Below are 19,322 nucleotides of genomic sequence, written 5' to 3'. Positions count from 1 at the left end.
GTGCGTCAGAAATAGTCTGTGTGTGCGTGCGAGAGAGATGTGTGCGTCAAAGGTAGTCTCTCTGTGTGTTTCTGTGCGAGAGAATGAACCTGTGACTCAAAGTTAGTCTGTGTGTCTGAGCGCAAGTGTGTGTGCGAGAGAGAGTTGTGCGTCAGAAATAGTCTGTGTGTGTGCAAGAGCGAGATGTGCGTCAGAAATAGTCTATCTGTGTGTGCGCAAGAGAGTGAACCTGTACGTCAAAAGTAGTCTGTGCATGCGTGTGTGTGCATGAAAGTGTGAACGTGCACGTCCAAAGTAGTATATGCATGTGTGTGTGCGAGTGTGTGCGAGAGAATGAACGTGTGCGTCAAAAGTAGTCTGTGCGTGCGAGCGTCAAAAGTAGTCTGTGTGTGCCAGAGAGTGCGTGTGCGTGTCAAAAGTAGCCTGTGTGTGCGCATGCATTAAAAGTAGTCTGTGTGTGTGAGCGAGTGTGTGCGGGCGTCAAAACTAGTCTGTGTATGCGAGCGAGTGTGTGCGTGCGTCTAAAGTAGTCTGTGTGTCATCAGCACTCCTATGCTCCTCAGCAAGATGCACAACGAGCCCATTGGCGACACTGGGCGAAGTGATGAGGAAGTGGACACTAGGAAAAGGACAGGAATTGAGACACTTCCAAATAAAACACCTCCTCCGCAAAGAGACTGTAGGGTACCCCGGGCCCCCAGAAAACACACGACTGGAGGACCTGAGAGGCAGCAGCAGCGAGACGGGGTGGATGTTTATGTCAAAATATTCGGATAGCTACTGGATGGAGCTAGAACTCCACTGGACGAGACCAGACAAAAATGGGAGTAGGCCGAACTGGGGAGAGATAGAGATAGTGATGGAGACAGAGGCAGAGGCAGAGAGAGATAGAGAGGTAGAATGTGCCAGAAAGAGTGTGTGGAGGAGAGAGAGAGTGAGAGTGTTTGTGTCAGAAAAACGTTTTTGAGAGTCTGTGACAGTGTGTATGTGAGAGAGAGATTGAAAGAGATATAGCGAGGTAGAGAGAGAGATAAGGACAGCGAGAGAGAGCCAGAAAGAGTTTGTGTGTGTGCGTTTGAGAGAGAGAGAGCGTGTGACAGAACGGTCCTTGTCTGTCTGTGTGTGTGTGTGTGTGAAAGAGAGACACAGAGAGATAGGCAAACTCAGAAGCAATTTGTGTCTGTGTGTCTGAGGCAGAGAGCTAGAGGGAGTGCGTGTGTATCAGAGAATATGTGCATATGTGTGAGAGGGAGACAGAAAAAGAGAATGTGTTTTGGAAATAGTTTATGCTAAGCGCGTGCCTGAGGGAGAGATCGTTTGTCTCTGAAAAAGTCTGTGACTGTGTATGTGTGGCAGCTAAACGTTCCAGGATTTAGATGTTTCAGGCGGGATAGAGGGGGATGTAAAAGGGGAGGCGGAGTTGTGCTACTGGTTAGGGAGAATATCACAGCTGTACTGCGGGAGGACACCTCAGAGGGCAGTGAGGCTATATGGGTAGAGATCAGGAATAAGAAGGGTGCAGTTACAATGTTGGGGGGGTTCCTACAGGCGTCCCAACAGCCAGCGGGAGATAGAGGAGCAGATAGGTAGACAGATTTTGGAAAAGAGTAAAAACAACAGGGGTGTGGTGTTGGGAGACTTCAACTTCACCAATATTGACTGGGACTCACTTAGTGCCAGGGGCCTAGACGGGGCGGAGTTTGTAAGGAGCATCCAGGAAGACTTCTTAAAACAATATGTAGACAGTCCAACTAGGGAAGGGACGGTACTGGACCTGGTATTGGGGAATGAGCCCGGCCAGGTGGTAGATGTTTCAGTAGGGGAGCATTTCGGTAACAGTGACCACAATTCAGTAAGTTTTAAAGTACTGGTGGACAAGGATAAGAGTGGTCCTAGGATGAATGTGCTAAATAGGAGGAAGGCTAATTATAACAATATTAGGCGGGAACTGAAGAACCTAGATTGGGGGCAGATGTTTGAGGGCAAATCAACATCTGACATGTGGGAGGCTTTCAAGTGTCAGTTGAAAGGAATTCAGGACCGGCATGTTCCTGTGAGGATGAAGGATATATACTGCAATTTTCGGGAATCTTGGTTAACGAGAGATATTGTAGGCCTCGTCAAAAAGAAAAAGGAGGCATTTGTCAGGGCTAAAAGGCTGGGAACAGATGAAGCCTGTGTGGAATATAAGGAAAGTAGGAAGGAACTTAAGCAAGGAGTCAGGAGGGCTAGAAGGGGTCATGATACGTCATTGGAAAATAGGGTGAAGGAAAATCCCAAGGCTTTTTACACGTACATAAATAGCAAGAGGGTAGCAAAAGGGGAAGGAAAGCTCATTGACAGTGTACTGAATATCATAATTGCCCCACGCAGACCCAGTCCCGCAGACACTGTGCCCTGGGCCGACACACTTCTGACACGAATGTAACCAGCGTCGACGTGATTCGTGATTTTGGAACCTGCCGATCCCACCTCTCTTCATACTGTGTCCTGATGGTGAACAAGACAGTTTAATTCAATGTGTTTTCTGGGAAAAGCAAAAATACGCATCTCCTGATTTGCACAAAAGTCTGATGTATAATGTTGCTTGCTGACTATATAAGTAGTGGCCCTGTTCGGCAACGGGTTAATTGAAATCGTTTTTACTTTACATGGAGCCAAATATAATTTCCGATCTAATTTCTGCGGAATCTCATGCCACTGGAACTGATCGCGTGAATATTGCTGCCATGAGCCCGCCTGCAGATTTCAGGGTCTGAAGTGAACAACCGCCTCAATATTTACAGCTTAATACACGCGGAAGAGTTTGGGTGATCCTGCATCCAGTCTTCCAAAGTTAACACGGGACGATCTTCATTTCCACATGGTATTGAGTTGCCGCGATTGTACTGATTTCACAGACAAATCGAGCATCTTCAGTAAATGGAGTGATTTCAGAGGCACAGAAACCCTCAGTTGGCCAAGCGGGGCTCACAAAATAGCATTTACTCGTTAGTATAGTGGTTAGTATCCCTGCCTGTCACGTGGGAGACCAGGGTTCAAATTCCCGACTGGGAGAGTTTGTACCTTCCCAGAAAAATATTGCGAATTATTTTTTAGAATTGGTACATCGGCTGTCGAATCCGCCAAGGCACATCGCCCCAGAGATGCAATCAACAGGGCGGAATTGAGACTGCTCATCAAAACCGCCCGCACCAATATTTCTGTGCAATGCGTGGGTCAGCGAACCGGACACATTACCTTCTTCATTTCCCATATTTGACCCTGTAAAAGAAAAACGCTGCCTTCAACATGCGCCATTTGTCGCACACGATATGCACACGCAAAAACGATACAATTCAAAGAGATTTCTCCAATGGTCAACTCAAACAACTCGTGAATAATAAGACAATCGAGCAGGATCGGACAGTGACTCGCAGCTACTGGTTAGGACCAGATTCGCCGATACAGATGACCTGCACCCCGCGATATTAAACAACGACCTTCGAACCGCGATGAAAATGCAAAAACTGGACACAAAATGTATAAATTTGATGAACCGGATCATCTCTCAACACGCATCAGCCTCATTCCAAGAAATGTCTTGTAAAGTGACGCATAGTGGACCCTTCTGAACCGTGGTTCCTGAAATTGTCTTTCATGTCTTCTTTGCTTCACTACTCTGTCTATTATTACGAAGTAAAGGGGAACGAAATCTCATTGACAGTGTCCTGAATATCATAATTGCCCCACGCAGACCCAGTCCCTCAGACACTGTGCCCTGGGCCGACACACGTCTGACACGAATGTAACCACCGTCGACGTGATTCGTGATTTTAAAGCCTGCCGATCCCATCTCTCTTCATACTGTGTCGTGATGGTGAACAAGACAGTTTAATTCAATGTGTTTTCTGGGAAAAGCAAAAATACACATCTCCTGATTTGCACAAAAGTCTGATGTATAATGTTGCTTGCTGACTATATAAGTAGTGGCCCTGTTTAGGCAACTGGTTAAATGAAATTGTTTTTACTTTACATGGAGCCAAACATAATTTCCGATATAATTTCTGCGGAATCTCATGCCACTGGAACTGATCGCGTGAATATTGCTGCCATTAGCCCACCTGCAGATGTCAGGGTCTGTAGTGAACAACCGCCTCAATATTTACAGCTCACTACACGCGGAAGTGTTTGGGTGATCCTGCATCCAGTCTTCCAAAATTATCATGGGACGATCTTCCTTTCCACATGGTATTGAGTTGCCGCGATTTTACTGATTTCACAGACAAATCGAGAATCTTCAGTAAATGGAGTGATTTCAAAGGCGCAGAAACCCTCAGTTGGCCAAGCGTGTCTAGCGAAAGCAAAGTTCCTCGTTAGTATAGTGGTTAGCATCCCTGCCTGTCACGTGGGAGACTGGGGTTCAATTCCCCGACGGGGAGAGTTTTACCTTACAAGAAAAAAATTGAGAATGATTTTTTAGAATTGGTACATCGGCTGTCGAATCCGCCAAGGCACACCGCCCCAGAGATGCAATGAACAGTGCGGAATTGAGACCGCTCATCAAAACCGCCCGCACCAATATTTCTGTGCAATGCGTGGGTCAGCGAAACGGACGCATACCTTCTTCATTTCCCATATTTGCCCCTGTAAAAGAAAAACGCTGCCTTCAACATGCGCCATTTGTCGCACACGATATGCACTCGCAAAAACGATACAATTCAAAGAGATTTCTCCAACGGTCAACTCAACCAACTCGTGAATAATAAGACAATCAAGCAGGATCGGACAGTGACTCGCAGCTACTGGTTAGGAACAGATTCGCCGATACAGATGACCTGCACCCCGCGATATTAAACAACGGCCTTCGAAGTGCGATGAAAATGCAAAAACTGGACACAAAATGTATAAATTTGATGAACCGGATCATCTCTCAACACGCATCAGCCTCATTCCAAGAAATGTCTTGTAAAGTGACGCATAGTTGATCCTTCTGAACCGTGGTTCCTGAATTTGTCTTTCATGTCTTCTTTGCTTCACTACTCTGTCTATTATTACGAAGTAAAGGGGAACGAAATCTCATTGACAGTGTACTGAATATCATAATTGCCCCACGCAGACCCAGTCCCGCAGACACTGCGCCCTGGGCCGACACACTTCTGACACGAATGTAACCACCGTCGACGTGATTCGTGATTTTGGAGCCTGCCGATCCCATCTCTCTTCATACTGTGTCGGGATGGTGAACAAGACAGTTTAATTCAATGTGTTTTCTGGGAAAAGCAAAAATACGCATCTCCTGATTTGCACTAAAGTCTAATGTTGCTTGCTGACTATATAAGTAGTGGCCCTGTTTAGACAACTGGTTAATTGAAATTGTTTTTACTTTACATGGAGCCAAACATAATTTCCGATATAATTTTTGAGGAATCTCATGCCACTGGAACTGATCGCGTGAATATTGCTGCCATTAGCCCGCCTGCAGATGTCAGGGTCTGAAGTGAAGAACCGCCTCAATATTTACAGCTCAATACACGCGGAAGTGTTTGGGTGATCCTGCATCCAGTCTTCCAAAATTAACATGGGACGATCTTCCTTTCCACATGGTATTGAGTTGCCGCGATTTTACAGATTTCACAGACAAATCGAGCATCTTCAGTAAATGGAGTGATTTCAGAGGCACAGAAACCCTCAGTTGGCCAAGCGTGTCTCGCCAAACCGAAGTTCCTCGTTAGTATAGTGGTTAGTATCCCCGCCTGTCACGCCAGAGACCGGGGTTCAATTCCCTGATGGGGAGAGTTTGTACCTTACCAGAAAAAAGTTGTGAATGATTTTTTAGAATTGTTACATCGGCTGTCGAATCCGCCAAGGCACACCGCCCCAGAGATGCAATCAACAGTGCGGAATTGTGACCTCTCATCAAAACCGCCCGCACCAATATTTCTGTGCAATGCGTGGATCAGCGAAACGGACACATTACCTTCTTCATTTCCCACATTTGCCCCTGTAAAAGAAAAACGCTGCCTTCAACATGCGCCATTTGTCGCACACGATATGCACTCGCAAAAACGATACAATTCAAAGAGATTTCTCCAACGGTCAACTCAACCAACTCAGGCAGGATCGGACAGTGACTCGCAGCTACTGGTTAGGAACAGATTCGCCGATACAGATGACCTGCACCCCGCGATATTAAACAACGGCCTTCGAACCGCGATGAAAATGCAAAAACTGTACACAAAATGTATAAATTTGATGAACCGGATCATCTCTCAACACGCATCAGCCTCATTCCAAGAAATGTCTTGTAAAGTGACGCATAGTGGACCCTTCTGAACCGTGGTTCCTGAATTTGTCTTTCATGTCTTCTTTGCTTCACTACTCTGTCTATTATTACGAAGTAAAGGGGAACAAAATCTCATTGACAGTGTACTGAATATCATAATTGCCCCACGCAGACCCAGTCCCTCAGACACTGTGCCCTGGGCCGACACACTTCTGACACGAATGTAACCATCGTCGACGTGATTCGTGATTTTGGAACCTGCCGATCCCATCTCTCTTCATACTGTGTCTTGATGGTGAACAAGACAGTTTAATTCAATGTGTTTTCTGGGAAAAGCAAAAATACACATCTCCTGATTTGCACAAAAGTCTGATGTATAATGTTGCTTGCTGACTATATAAGTAGTGGCCCTCTTTAGGCAACTGGTTAATTGAAATCGTTTTTACTTTACATGGAGCCAAACATAAATTCCGATATAATTTTTGCGGAATCTCATGCCACAGGAACTGATCGCGTGAATATTGCTGCCATTAGCCCGCCTGCAGATGTCAGGGTCTGAAGTGAAGAACCGCCTCAATATTTACAGCTCAATACACGCGGAAGAGTTTGGGTGATCCTGCATCCAGTCTTCCAAAATTAACATGGGACGATCTTCCTTTCCACATGGTATTGAGTTGCCGCGATTTTACTGATTTCACAGACAAATCGAGCATCTTCAGTAAATGGAGTGATTTAAGATGCGCAGAAACCCTCAGTTGGCCAAGCGTGTCTCACCAAACCGAAGTTCCTCATTAGTATAGTAGTTAGTATCCCCGCCTGTCACGCGGGAGACCGGGGTTCAATTCCCCGATGGGGAGAGTTTGTACCTTACCAGAAAAAAATTGGGAATGATTTTTTAGAATTGGTACATCGGCTGTCGAATCCGCCAAGGCACACCGCCCCAGAGATGCAATCAACAGTGCGGAATTTAGACCGCTCATCAAAACCGCCCGCACAAATATTTCTGTGCAATGCGTGGGTCATCGAAACAGACGCATTACCTTCTTCATTTCCCATATTTGCCCCTGTAAAAGAAAAACGCTGCCTTCAACATGCGCCATTTGTAGCACACAGTATGCACTCGAAAAATGATACAATTCAAAGAGATTTCTCCAACGGTCAACTCAACCAACTCGTGAATAATAAGACAATCAAGCAGGATCGGACAGTGACTCTCAGCTACTGGTTAGGAACAGATTCGCCGATACAGATGACCTGCAACGGCATTCGAACCGCGATGAAAATGCAAAAACTGGACACAAAATGTATAAATTTGATGAACCGGATCATCTCTCAACACGCATCAGCCTCATCAGGCTCACCAAATTGAAGTTTCTCGTTAGTATAGTGGTTAGTATCACCGCCTGTCACGCCAGAGACCGGGGTTCAATTCCCCGACGGGGTGAGTTTGTACCTTAACAGAAAAAAATTGGGGATTATTTTTTAGAATTGGTACATCGGCTGTCAAATCCGCCAAGGCACACCGCCCCAGAGATGCAATCAACAGGGCGGAATTGAGACCGCTCGTCAAAACCGCCCGCACCAATATTTCTGTGCAATGCGTAGGGTCAGCTAAACGGACACATTACCTTCTTCATTTCCCACATTTGCCCCTGTAAAAGAAAAACGCTGCCTTCAACATGCGCCATTTGTCGCACACGATATGCACTCGCATAAACGATACAATTCAAAGAGATTTCTCCAACGGTCAACTCAACCAACTCAGGCAGGATCGGACAGTGACTCGCAGCTCCTGGTTAGGAACAGATTCGCCGATACAGATGACCTGCACGCGGCGATATTAAACAACGGCCTTCGAACCGCGATGAAAATATAAAAACTGAACACAAAATGTATAAATTTGATGAACCGGATCATCTCTCAACACGCATCAGCCTCATTCCAAGAAATGTCTTGTAAAGTGACGCATAGTGGACCCTTCTGAACCGTGGTTCCTGAATTTGTCTTTCATGACTTCTTTGCTTCACTACTCTGTCTATTATTACGAAGTAAAGGGGAACGAAATCTCATTGACAGTGTACTGAATATCATAATTGCCCCACGCAGACCCAGTCCCTCAGACACTGTGCCCTGGGCCGATACACTTCTGACACGAATGTAACCATCGTCGACGTGATTCGTGATTTTGGAACCTGCCGATCCCATCTCTCTTCATACTGTGTCGTGATGGTGAACAAGACAGTTTAATTCAATGTGTTTTCTGGGAAAAGCAAAAATACACATCTCCTGATTTGCACAAAAGTCTGATGTATCATGTTGCTTGCTGACTATATAAGTAGTGGCCCTGTTTAGGCAACTGGTTAATTGAAATCATTTTTACTTTACATGGAGCCAAACATAATTTCCGATATAATTTTTGCGGAATCTCATGCCACTGGAACTGATCGCGTGAATATTGCTGCCATTAGCCCGCCTGCAGATGTCAGGGTCTGAAGTGAAGAACCGCCTCAATATTTACAGCTCAATACACGCGGAAGTGTTTGGGTGATCCTGCATCCAGTCTTCCAAAATTAACATGGGACGATCTTCCTTTCCACATGGTATTGAGTTGCCGCGATTTTACTGATTTCACAGACAAATCGAGCATCTTCAGTAAATGGAGTGATTTCAGATGCGCAGAAACCCTCAGTTGGCCAAGCGTGGCTCGCCAAATCGAAGTTCCTCGGTAGTATAGTGGTTAGTATCCCTGCCTGTCCCGCGGGAGACCGGGGTTCAATTCCCCGACGGGGAGAGTGTGTACATTACCAGAAAAAAATGTGGAATGATTTTTTAGAATTGGTACATCGGCTGTCGAATCCGCCAAGGCACACCGCCCCAGAGATGCAATCAACAGTGCGGAATTGAGACCGCTCATCAAAACCGCCCGCACCAAAATTTCTGTGCAATGCGTGGGTCAGCGAAACGGACACATTACCTTCTTCATTTCCCACACTTGCCCCGTAAAAGAAAAACGCTGCCTTCAACATGCGCCATTTGTCGCACACGATATGCACTCGCAAAAACGATACAATACAAAGAGATTTCTCCAACGGTCAACTCAACCAACTCAGGCAGGATCCGACAGTGACTCGCAGCTACTGGTTAGGAACAGATTCGCCGATACAGATGACCTGCACGCCGCGATATTAAACAACGGCCTTCGAACCGTGATGAAAATGCAAAAACTGGACACAAAATGTATAAATTTGATGAACCGGATCATCTCTCAACACGCATCAGCCTCATTCCAAGAAATGTCTTGTAAAGTGACGCGTAGTGGACCCTTCTGAACCGTGGTTCCTGAATTTGTCTTTCATGTCTTCTTTGCTTCACTACTCTGTCTATTATTACGAAGAAAAGGGGAACAAAATCTCATTGACAGTGTACTGAATATCATAATTGCCCCAGGCAGACCCAGTCCCTCAGACACTGTGCCCTGGGCCGACACACATCTGACACGAATGTAACCACCGTCGACGTGATTCGTGATTTTGGAACCTGCCGATCCCACCTCTCTTCATACTGTGTCGTGATGGTGAACAAGACAGTTTAATTCAATGTGTTTTCTGGGAAAAGCAAAAATACACATCTCCTCATTTGCACAAAAGTCTGATGTATAATGTTGCTTGCTGACTATATAAGTAGTGGCCCTGTTTAGGCAACTGGTTAATTGAAATCGTTTTTACTTTACATGGAGCCAAACATAATTTCCGATCTAATTTTTGTGGAATCTCATGCCACTGGAACTGATCGCGTGAATATTGCTGCCATTAGCCCGCCTGCAGATGTCAGGGTCTGAAGTGAAGAACCGCCTCAATATTTACAGCTCAATACACGTGGAAGTGTTTGGGTGATCCTGCATCCAGTCTTCCAAAATTAACATGGGACGATCTTCCTTTCCACATGGTATTGAGTTGCCGCGGTTTTACTGATTTCACAGACAAATCGAGCATCTTCAGTAAATGGAGTGATTTCAGAGGCGCAGAAACCCTCAGTTGGCCAAGCGTGGCTCACCAAATTGAAGTTTCTCGTTAGTATAGTGGTTAGTATCCCTGCCTGTCACGCGGGAGACCGGTGTTCAATTCCCCGACGGGGTGAGTGTGTACCTTAACAGAAAAAAATTGGGGATTATTTTTTAGAATTGGTACATCGGCTGTCAAATCCGCCAAGGCACACCGCCCCAGAGATGCAATCAACAGGGCGGAATTGAGACCGGTCGTCAAAACCGCCCGCACCAATATTTCTGTGCAATGCGTAGGGTCAGCTAAACGGACACATTACCTTCTTCATTTCCCACATTTGACCCTGTAAAAGAAAAACGCTGCCTTCAACATGCGCCATTTGTCGCACACGATATGCACTCGCATAAACGATACAATTCAAAGAGATTTCTCCAACGGTCAACTCAACCAACTCAGGCAGGATCGGACAGTGACTCGCAGCTACTGGTTAAGAACAGATTCGCCGATACAGATGACCTGCACGCGGCGATATTAAACAACGGCCTTCGAACCGCGATGAAAATATAAAAACTGAACACAAAATGTATAAATTTGATGAACCGGATCATCTCTCAACACGCATCAGCCTCATTCCAAGAAATGTCTTGTAAAGTGACGCATAGTGGACCCTTCTGAACCGTGGTTCCTGAATTTGTCTTTCATGACTTCTTTGCTTCACTACTCTGTCTATTATTACGAAGTAAAGGGGAACGAAATCTCATTGACAGTGTACTGAATATCATAATTGCCCCACGCAGACCCAGTCCCTCAGACACTGTGCCCTGGGCCGACACACTTCTGACACGAATGTAACCACCGTCGACGTGATTCGTGATTTTGGAACCTACCGATCCCATCTCTCTTCATACTGTGTCGTGATGGTGAACAAGACAGTTTAATTCAATGTGTTTTCTGGGAAAAGCAAAAATACACATCTCCTGATTTGCACAAAAGTCTGATGTATCATGTTGCTTGCTGACTATATAAGTAGTGGCCCTGTTTAGGAAACTGGTTAATTGAAATCATTTTTACTTTACATGGAGCCAAACATAATTTCCGATATAATTTTTGCGGAATCTCATGCCACTGGAACTGATCGCGTGAATATTGCTGCCATTAGCCCGCCTGCAGATGTCAGGGTCTGAAGTGAAGAACCGCCTCAATATTTACAGCTCAATACACGCGGAAGTGTTTGGATGATCCTGCATCCAGTCTTCCAAAATTAACATGGGACGATCTTCCTTTCCACATGGTATTGAGTTGCCGCGATTTTACTGATTTCACAGACAAATCGAGCATCTTCAGTAAATGGAGTGATTTCAGATGCGCAGAAACCCTCTGTTGGCCAAGCGTGGCTCGCCAAATCGAAGTTCCTCGTTAGTATAGTGGTTAGTATCCCTGCCTGTCCCGCGGGAGACCGGGGTTCAATTCCCCGACGGGGAGAGTGTGTACCTTACCAGAAAAAAATGTGGAATGATTTTTTAGAATTGGTACATCGGCTGTCGAATCCGCCAAGGCACACCGCCCCAGAGATGCAATCAACAGTGCGGAATTGAGACCGCTCATCAAAACCGCCCGCACCAATATTTCTGTGCAATGCGTGGGTCAGCGAAACGGACACATTACCTTCTTCATTTCCCACACTTGCCCCGTAAAAGAAAAACGCTGCCTTCAACATGCGCCATTTGTCGCACACGATATGCACTCGCAAAAACGATACAATACAAAGTGATTTCTCCAACGGTCAACTCAACCAACTCAGGCAGGATCCGACAGTGATTCGCAGCTACTGGTTAGGAACAGATTCGCCGATACAGATGACCTGCACCACGCGATATTAAACAACGGCCTTCGAACCGCGATGAAAATGCAAAAACTGGACACAAAATGTATAAATTTGATGAACCGGATCATCTCTCAACACGCATCAGCCTCATTCCAAGAAATGTCTTGTAAAGTGACGCATAGTGGACCCTTCTGAACCGTGGTTCCTGAATTTGTCTTTCATGTCTCCTTTGCTTCACTACTCTGTCTATTATTACGAAGTAAAGGGGAACAAAATCTCATTGACAGTGTACTGAATATCATAATTGCCCCACGCAGACCCAGTCCCTCAGACACTGTGCCCTGGGCCGACACACTTCTGACACGAATGTAACCATCGTCGACGTGATTCGTGATTTTGGAACCTGCCGATCCCATCTCTCTTCATACTGTGTCTTGATGGTGAACAAGACAGTTTAATTCAATGTGTTTTCTGGGAAAAGCAAAAATACACATCTCCTGATTTGCACAAAAGTCTGATGTATAATGTTGCTTGCTGACTATATAAGTAGTGGCCCTCTTTAGGCAACTGGTTAATTGAAATCGTTTTTACTTTACATGGAGCCAAACATAAATTCCGATATAATTTTTGCGGAATCTCATGCCACTGGAACTGATCGCGTGAATATTGCTGCCATTAGCCCGCCTGCAGATGTCAGGGTCTGAAGTGAAGAACCGCCTCAATATTTACAGCTCAATACACGCGGAAGAGTTTGGGTGATCCTGCATCCAGTCTTCCAAAATTAACATGGGACGATCTTCCTTTCCACATGGTATTGAGTTGCCGCGATTTTACTGATTTCACAGACAAATCGAGCATCTTCAGTAAATGGAGTGATTTAAGATGCGCAGAAACCCTCAGTTGGCCAAGCGTGTCTCACCAAACCGAAGTTCCTCATTAGTATAGTAGTTAGTATCCCCGCCTGTCACGCGGGAGACCGGGGTTCAATTCCCCGATGGGGAGAGTTTGTACCTTACCAGAAAAAAATTGGGAATGATTTTTTAGAATTGGTACATCGGCTGTCGAATCCGCCAAGGCACACCGCCCCAGAGATGCAATCAACAGTGCGGAATTTAGACCGCTCATCAAAACCGCCCGCACAAATATTTCTGTGCAATGCGTGGGTCATCGAAACAGACGCATTACCTTCTTCATTTCCCATATTTGCCCCTGTAAAAGAAAAACGCTGCCTTCAACATGCGCCATTTGTCGCACACAGTATGCACTCGAAAAATGATACAATTCAAAGAGATTTCTCCAACGGTCAACTCAACCAACTCGTGAATAATAAGACAATCAAGCAAGATCGGACAGTGACTCGCAGCTACTGGTTAGGAACAGATTCGCCGATACAGATGACCTGCACCCGGCGATATTAAACAACGGCCTTCGAACCGCGATGAAAATGCAAAAACTGGACACAAAATGTATAAATTTGATGAACCGGATCATCTCCCAACACGCATCAGCCTCATTCCAAGAAATGTCTTGTAAAGTGACGCATAGTGGACCCTTCTGAACCGTGGTTCCTGAATTTGTCTTTCATGTCTTCTTTGCTTCACTACTCTGTCTATTATTACGAAGAAAAGGGGAACAAAATCTCATTGACAGTGTACTGAATATCATAATTGCCCCACGCAGACCCAGTCCCTCAGACACTGTGCCCTGGGCCGACACACATCTGACACGAATGTAACCACCGTCGACGTGATTCGTGATTTTGGAACCTGCCGATCCCACCTCTCTTCATACTGTGTCCTGATGGTGAACAAGACAGTTTAATTCAATGTGTTTTCTGGGAAAAGCAAAAATACACATCTCCTCATTTGCACAAAAGTCTGATGTATAATGTTGCTTGCTGACTATATAAGTAGTGGCCCTGTTTAGGCAACTGGTTAATTGAAATCGTTTTTACTTTACATGGAGCCAAACATAATTTCCGATCTAATTTTTGTGGAATCTCATGCCACTGGAACTGATCGCGTGAATATTGCTGCCATTAGCCCGCCTGCAGATGTCAGGGTCTGAAGTGAAGAACCGCCTCAATATTTACAGCTCAATACACGTGGAAGTGTTTGGGTGATCCTGCATCCAGTCTTCCAAAATTAACATGGGACGATCTTCCTTTCCACATGGTATTGAGTTGCCGCGATTTTACTGATTTCACAGACAAATCGAGCATCTTCAGTAAATGGAGTGATTTCAGAGGCGCAGAAACCCTCAGTTGGCCAAGCGTGGCTCATCAAATTGAAGTTTCTCGTTAGTATAGTGGTTAGTATCCCCGCCTGTCACGCCAGAGACCGGGGTTCAATTCCCCGACGGGGTGTGTTTGTACCTTAACAGAAAAAAATTGGGGATTATTTTTTAGAATTGGTACATCGGCTGTCAAATCCGCCAAGGCACACCGCCCCAGAGATGCAATCAACAGGGCGGAATTGAGACCGCTCGTCAAAACCGCCCGCACCAATATTTCTGTGCAATGCGTAGGGTCAGCTAAACGGACACATTACCTTCTTCATTTCCCACATTTGCCCCTGTAAAAGAAAAACGCTGCCTTCAACATGCGCCATTTGTCGCACACGATATGCACTCGCATAAACGATACAATTCAAAGAGATTTCTCCAACGGTCAACTCAACCAACTCAGGCAGGATCGGACAGTGACTCGCAGCTCCTGGTTAGGAACAGATTCGCCGATACAGATGACCTGCACGCGGCGATATTAAACAACGGCCTTCGAACCGCGATGAAAATATAAAAACTGAACACAAAATGTATAAATTTGATGAACCGGATCATCTCTCAACACGCATCAGCCTCATTCCAAGAAATGTCTTGTAAAGTGACGCATAGTGGACCCTTCTGAACCGTGGTTCCTGAATTTGTCTTTCATGACTTCTTTGCTTCACTACTCTGTCTATTATTACGAAGTAAAGGGGAACGAAATCTCATTGACAGTGTACTGAATATCATAATCGCCCCACGCAGACCCAGTCCCTCAGACACTGTGCCCTGGGCCGATACACTTCTGACACGAATGTAACCATCGTCGACGTGATTCGTGATTTTGGAACCTGCCGATCCCATCTCTCTTCATACTGTGTCGTGATGGTGAACAAGACAGTTTAATTCAATGTGTTTTCTGGGAAAAGCAAAAATACACATCTCCTGATTTGCACAAAAGTCTGATGTATCATGTTGCTTGCTGACTATATAAGTAGTGGCCCTGTTTAGGCAACTGGTTAATTGAAATCATTTTTACTTTACATGGAGCCAAACATAATTTCCGATATAATTTTTGCGGAATCTCATGCCACTGGAACTGATCGCGTGAATATTGCTGCCATTAACCCGCCTGCAGATGTCAGGGTCTGAAGTGAAGAACCGCCTCAATATTTACAGCTCAATACACGCGGAAGTGTTTGGGTGATCCTGCATCCAGTCTTCCAAAATTAACATGGGACGATCTTCCTTTCCACATGGTATTGAGTTGCCGCGATTTTACTGATTTCACAGACAAATCGAGCATCTTCAGTAAATGGAGTGATTTCAGATGCGCAGAAACCCTCAGTTGGCCAAGCGTGGCTCGCCAAATCGAAGTTCCTCGTTAGTATCGTGGTTAGTATCCCTGCCTGTCACGCGGGAGACCGGGGTTCAATTCCCCGATGGGGTGAGTGTGTACCTTAACAGAAAAAAATTGGGGGTTATTTTTTAGAATTGGTACATCGGCTGTCAAATCCGCCAAGGCACACCGCCCCAGAGATGCAATCAACAGGGCGGAATTGAGACCGGTCGTCAAAACCGCCCGCACCAATATTTCTGTGCAATGCGTAGGGTCAGCTAAACGGACACATTACCTTCTTCATTTCCCACATTTGACCCTGTAAAAGAAAAACGCTGCCTTCAACATGCGCCATTTGTCGCACACGATATGCACTCGCATAAACGATACAATTCAAAGAGATTTCTCCAACGGTCAACTCAACCAACTCAGGCAGGATCGGACAGTGACTCGCAGCTACTGGTTAAGAACAGATTCGCCGATACAGATGACCTGCACGCGGCGATATTAAACAACGGCCTTCGAACCGCGATGAAAATATAAAAACTGAACACAAAATGTATAAATTTGATGAACCGGATCATCTCTCAACACGCATCAGCCTCATTCCAAGAAATGTCTTGTAAAGTGACGCATAGTGGACCCTTCTGAACCGTGGTTCCTGAATTTGTCTTTCATGACTTCTTTGCTTCACTACTCTGTCTATTATTACGAAGTAAAGGGGAACGAAATCTCATTGACAGTGTACTGAATATCATAATTGCCCCACGCAGACCCAGTCCCTCAGACACTGTGCCCTGGGCCGACACACTTCTGACACGAATGTAACCACCGTCGACGTGATTCGTGATTTTGGAACCTACCGATCCCATCTCTCTTCATACTGTGTCGTGATGGTGAACAAGACAGTTTAATTCAATGTGTTTTCTGGGAAAAGCAAAAATACACATCTCCTGATTTGCACAAAAGTCTGATGTATCATGTTGCTTGCTGACTATATAAGTAGTGGCCCTGTTTAGGAAACTGGTTAATTGAAATCATTTTTACTTTACATGGAGCCAAACATAATTTCCGATATAATTTTTGCGGAATCTCATGCCACTGGAACTGATCGCGTGAATATTGCTGCCATTAGCCCGCCTGCAGATGTCAGGGTCTGAAGTGAAGAACCGCCTCAATATTTACAGCTCAATACACGCGGAAGTGTTTGGATGATCCTGCATCCAGTCTTCCAAAATTAACATGGGACGATCTTCCTTTCCACATGGTATTGAGTTGCCGCGATTTTACTGATTTCACAGACAAATCGAGCATCTTCAGTAAATGGAGTGATTTCAGATGCGCAGAAACCCTCTGTTGGCCAAGCGTGGCTCGCCAAATCGAAGTTCCTCGTTAGTATAGTGGTTAGTATCCCTGCCTGTCATGCGGGAGACCGGGGTTCAATTCCCCGATGGGCAGAGTTTATACCTTACCAGAAAAAAATGTGGAATGATTTTTTAGAATTGGTACATCGGCTGTCGAATCCGCCAAGGCACACCGCCCCAGAGATGCAATCAACAGTGCGGAATTGAGACCGCTCATCAAAACCGCCTGCACCAATATTTCTGTGCAATGCGTGGGTCAGCGAAACGGACACATTACCTTCTTCATTTCCCACACTTGCCCCGTAAAAGAAAAACGCTGCCTTCAACATGCGCCATTTGTCGCACACGATATGCACTCGCAAAAACGATACAATACAAAGTGATTTCTCCAACGGTCAACTCAACCAACTCAGGCAGGATCCGACAGTGATTCGCAGCTACTGGTTAGGAACAGATTCGCCGATACAGATGACCTGCACCACGCGATATTAAACAACGGCCTTCGAACCGCGATGAAAATGCAAAAACTGGACACAAAATGTATAAATTTGATGAACCGGATCATCTCTCAACACGCATCAGCCTCATTCCAAGAAATGTCTTGTAAAGTGACGCATAGTGGACCCTTCTGAACCGTGGTTCCTGAATTTGTCTTTCATGTCTCCTTTGCTTCACTACTCTGTCTATTATTACGAAGTAAAGGGGAACAAAATCTCATTGACAGTGTACTGAATATCATAATTGCCCCACGCAGACCCAGTCCCTCAGACACTGTGCCCTGGGCCGACACACTTCTGACACGAATGTAACCATCGTCGACGTGATTCGTGATTTTGGAACCTGCCGATCCCATCTCTCTTCATACTGTGTCTTGATGGTGAACAAGACAGTTTAATTCAATGTGTTTTCTGGGAAAAGCAAAAATACACATCTCCTGATTTGCACAAAAGTCTGATGTATAATGTTGCTTGCTGACTATATAAGTAGTGGCCCTCTTTAGGCAACTGGTTAATTGAAATCGTTTTTACTTTACATGGAGCCAAACATAAATTCCGATATAATTTTTGCGGAATCTCATGCCACTGGAACTGATCGCGTGAATATTGCTGCCATTAGCCCGCCTGCAGATGTCAGGGTCTGAAGTGAAGAACCGCCTCAATATTTACAGCTCAATACACGCGGAAGAGTTTGGGTGATCCTGCATCCAGTCTTCCAAAATTAACATGGGACGATCTTCCTTTCCACATGGTATTGAGTTGCCGCGATTTTACTGATTTCACAGACAAATCGAGCATCTTCAGTAAATGGAGTGATTTAAGATGCGCAGAAACCCTCAGTTGGCCAAGCGTGTCTCACCAAACCGAAGTTCCTCATTAGTATAGTAGTTAGTATCCCCGCCTGTCACGCGGGAGACCGGGGTTCAATTCCCCGATGGGGAGAGTTTGTACCTTACCAGAAAAAAATTGGGAATAATTTTTTAGAATTGGTACATCGGCTGTCGAATCCGCCAAGGCACACCGCCCCAGAGATGCAATCAACAGTGCGGAATTTAGACCGCTCATCAAAACCGCCCGCACAAATATTTCTGTGCAATGCGTGGGTCATCGAAACAGACGCATTACCTTCTTCATTTCCCATATTTGCCCCTGTAAAAGAAAAACGCTGCCTTCAACATGCGCCATTTGTCGCACACAGTATGCACTCGAAAAATGATACAATTCAAAGAGATTTCTCCAACGGTCAACTCAACCAACTCGTGAATAATAAGACAATCAAGCAAGATCGGACAGTGACTCGCAGCTACTGGTTAGGAACAGATTCGCCGATACAGATGACCTGCACCCGGCGATATTAAACAACGGCCTTCGAACCGCGATGAAAATGCAAAAACTGGACACAAAATGTATAAATTTGATGAACCGGATCATCTCCCAACACGCATCAGCCTCATTCCAAGAAATGTCTTGTAAAGTGACGCATAGTGGACCCTTCTGAACCGTGGTTCCTGAATTTGTCTTTCATGTCTTCTTTGCTTCACTACTCTGTCTATTATTACGAAGAAAAGGGGAACAAAATCTCATTGACAGTGTACTGAATATCATAATTGCCCCACGCAGACCCAGTCCCTCAGACACTGTGCCCTGGGCCGACACACATCTGACACGAATGTAACCACCGTCGACGTGATTCGTGATTTTGGAACCTGCCGATCCCACCTCTCTTCATACTGTGTCCTGATGGTGAACAAGACAGTTTAATTCAATGT

General features: G+C 45.4%; 4 non-coding genes across 4 annotated transcripts; all 4 read left to right on the top strand.

Moving 5' to 3' along the window:
- Nucleotides 1–7,050: 7,050 nt before the first annotated feature.
- trnad-guc (transfer RNA aspartic acid (anticodon GUC)) lies at nucleotides 7,051–7,122 on the top strand. Its single transcript has one exon. It is a non-coding gene; the product is annotated as a tRNA-Asp (tRNA).
- A 4,554-nt stretch (nucleotides 7,123–11,676) lies between these two features.
- On the top strand, nucleotides 11,677–11,748 carry trnad-guc (transfer RNA aspartic acid (anticodon GUC)). The gene has a single exon. It is a non-coding gene; the product is annotated as a tRNA-Asp (tRNA).
- Nucleotides 11,749–13,021: 1,273 nt separating this feature from the next.
- trnad-guc (transfer RNA aspartic acid (anticodon GUC)) lies at nucleotides 13,022–13,093 on the top strand. Its single transcript has one exon. It is a non-coding gene; the product is annotated as a tRNA-Asp (tRNA).
- Nucleotides 13,094–18,423: 5,330 nt separating this feature from the next.
- trnad-guc (transfer RNA aspartic acid (anticodon GUC)) lies at nucleotides 18,424–18,495 on the top strand. The gene has a single exon. It is a non-coding gene; the product is annotated as a tRNA-Asp (tRNA).
- Nucleotides 18,496–19,322: the final 827 nt, after the last annotated feature.

The sequence above is a fragment of the Scyliorhinus torazame genome, chromosome 25, assembly GCF_047496885.1.
Source record: "Scyliorhinus torazame isolate Kashiwa2021f chromosome 25, sScyTor2.1, whole genome shotgun sequence".
NCBI lineage: Eukaryota > Metazoa > Chordata > Chondrichthyes > Carcharhiniformes > Scyliorhinidae > Scyliorhinus > Scyliorhinus torazame.
This window is presented reverse-complemented; position numbering and strand designations above follow the sequence as displayed.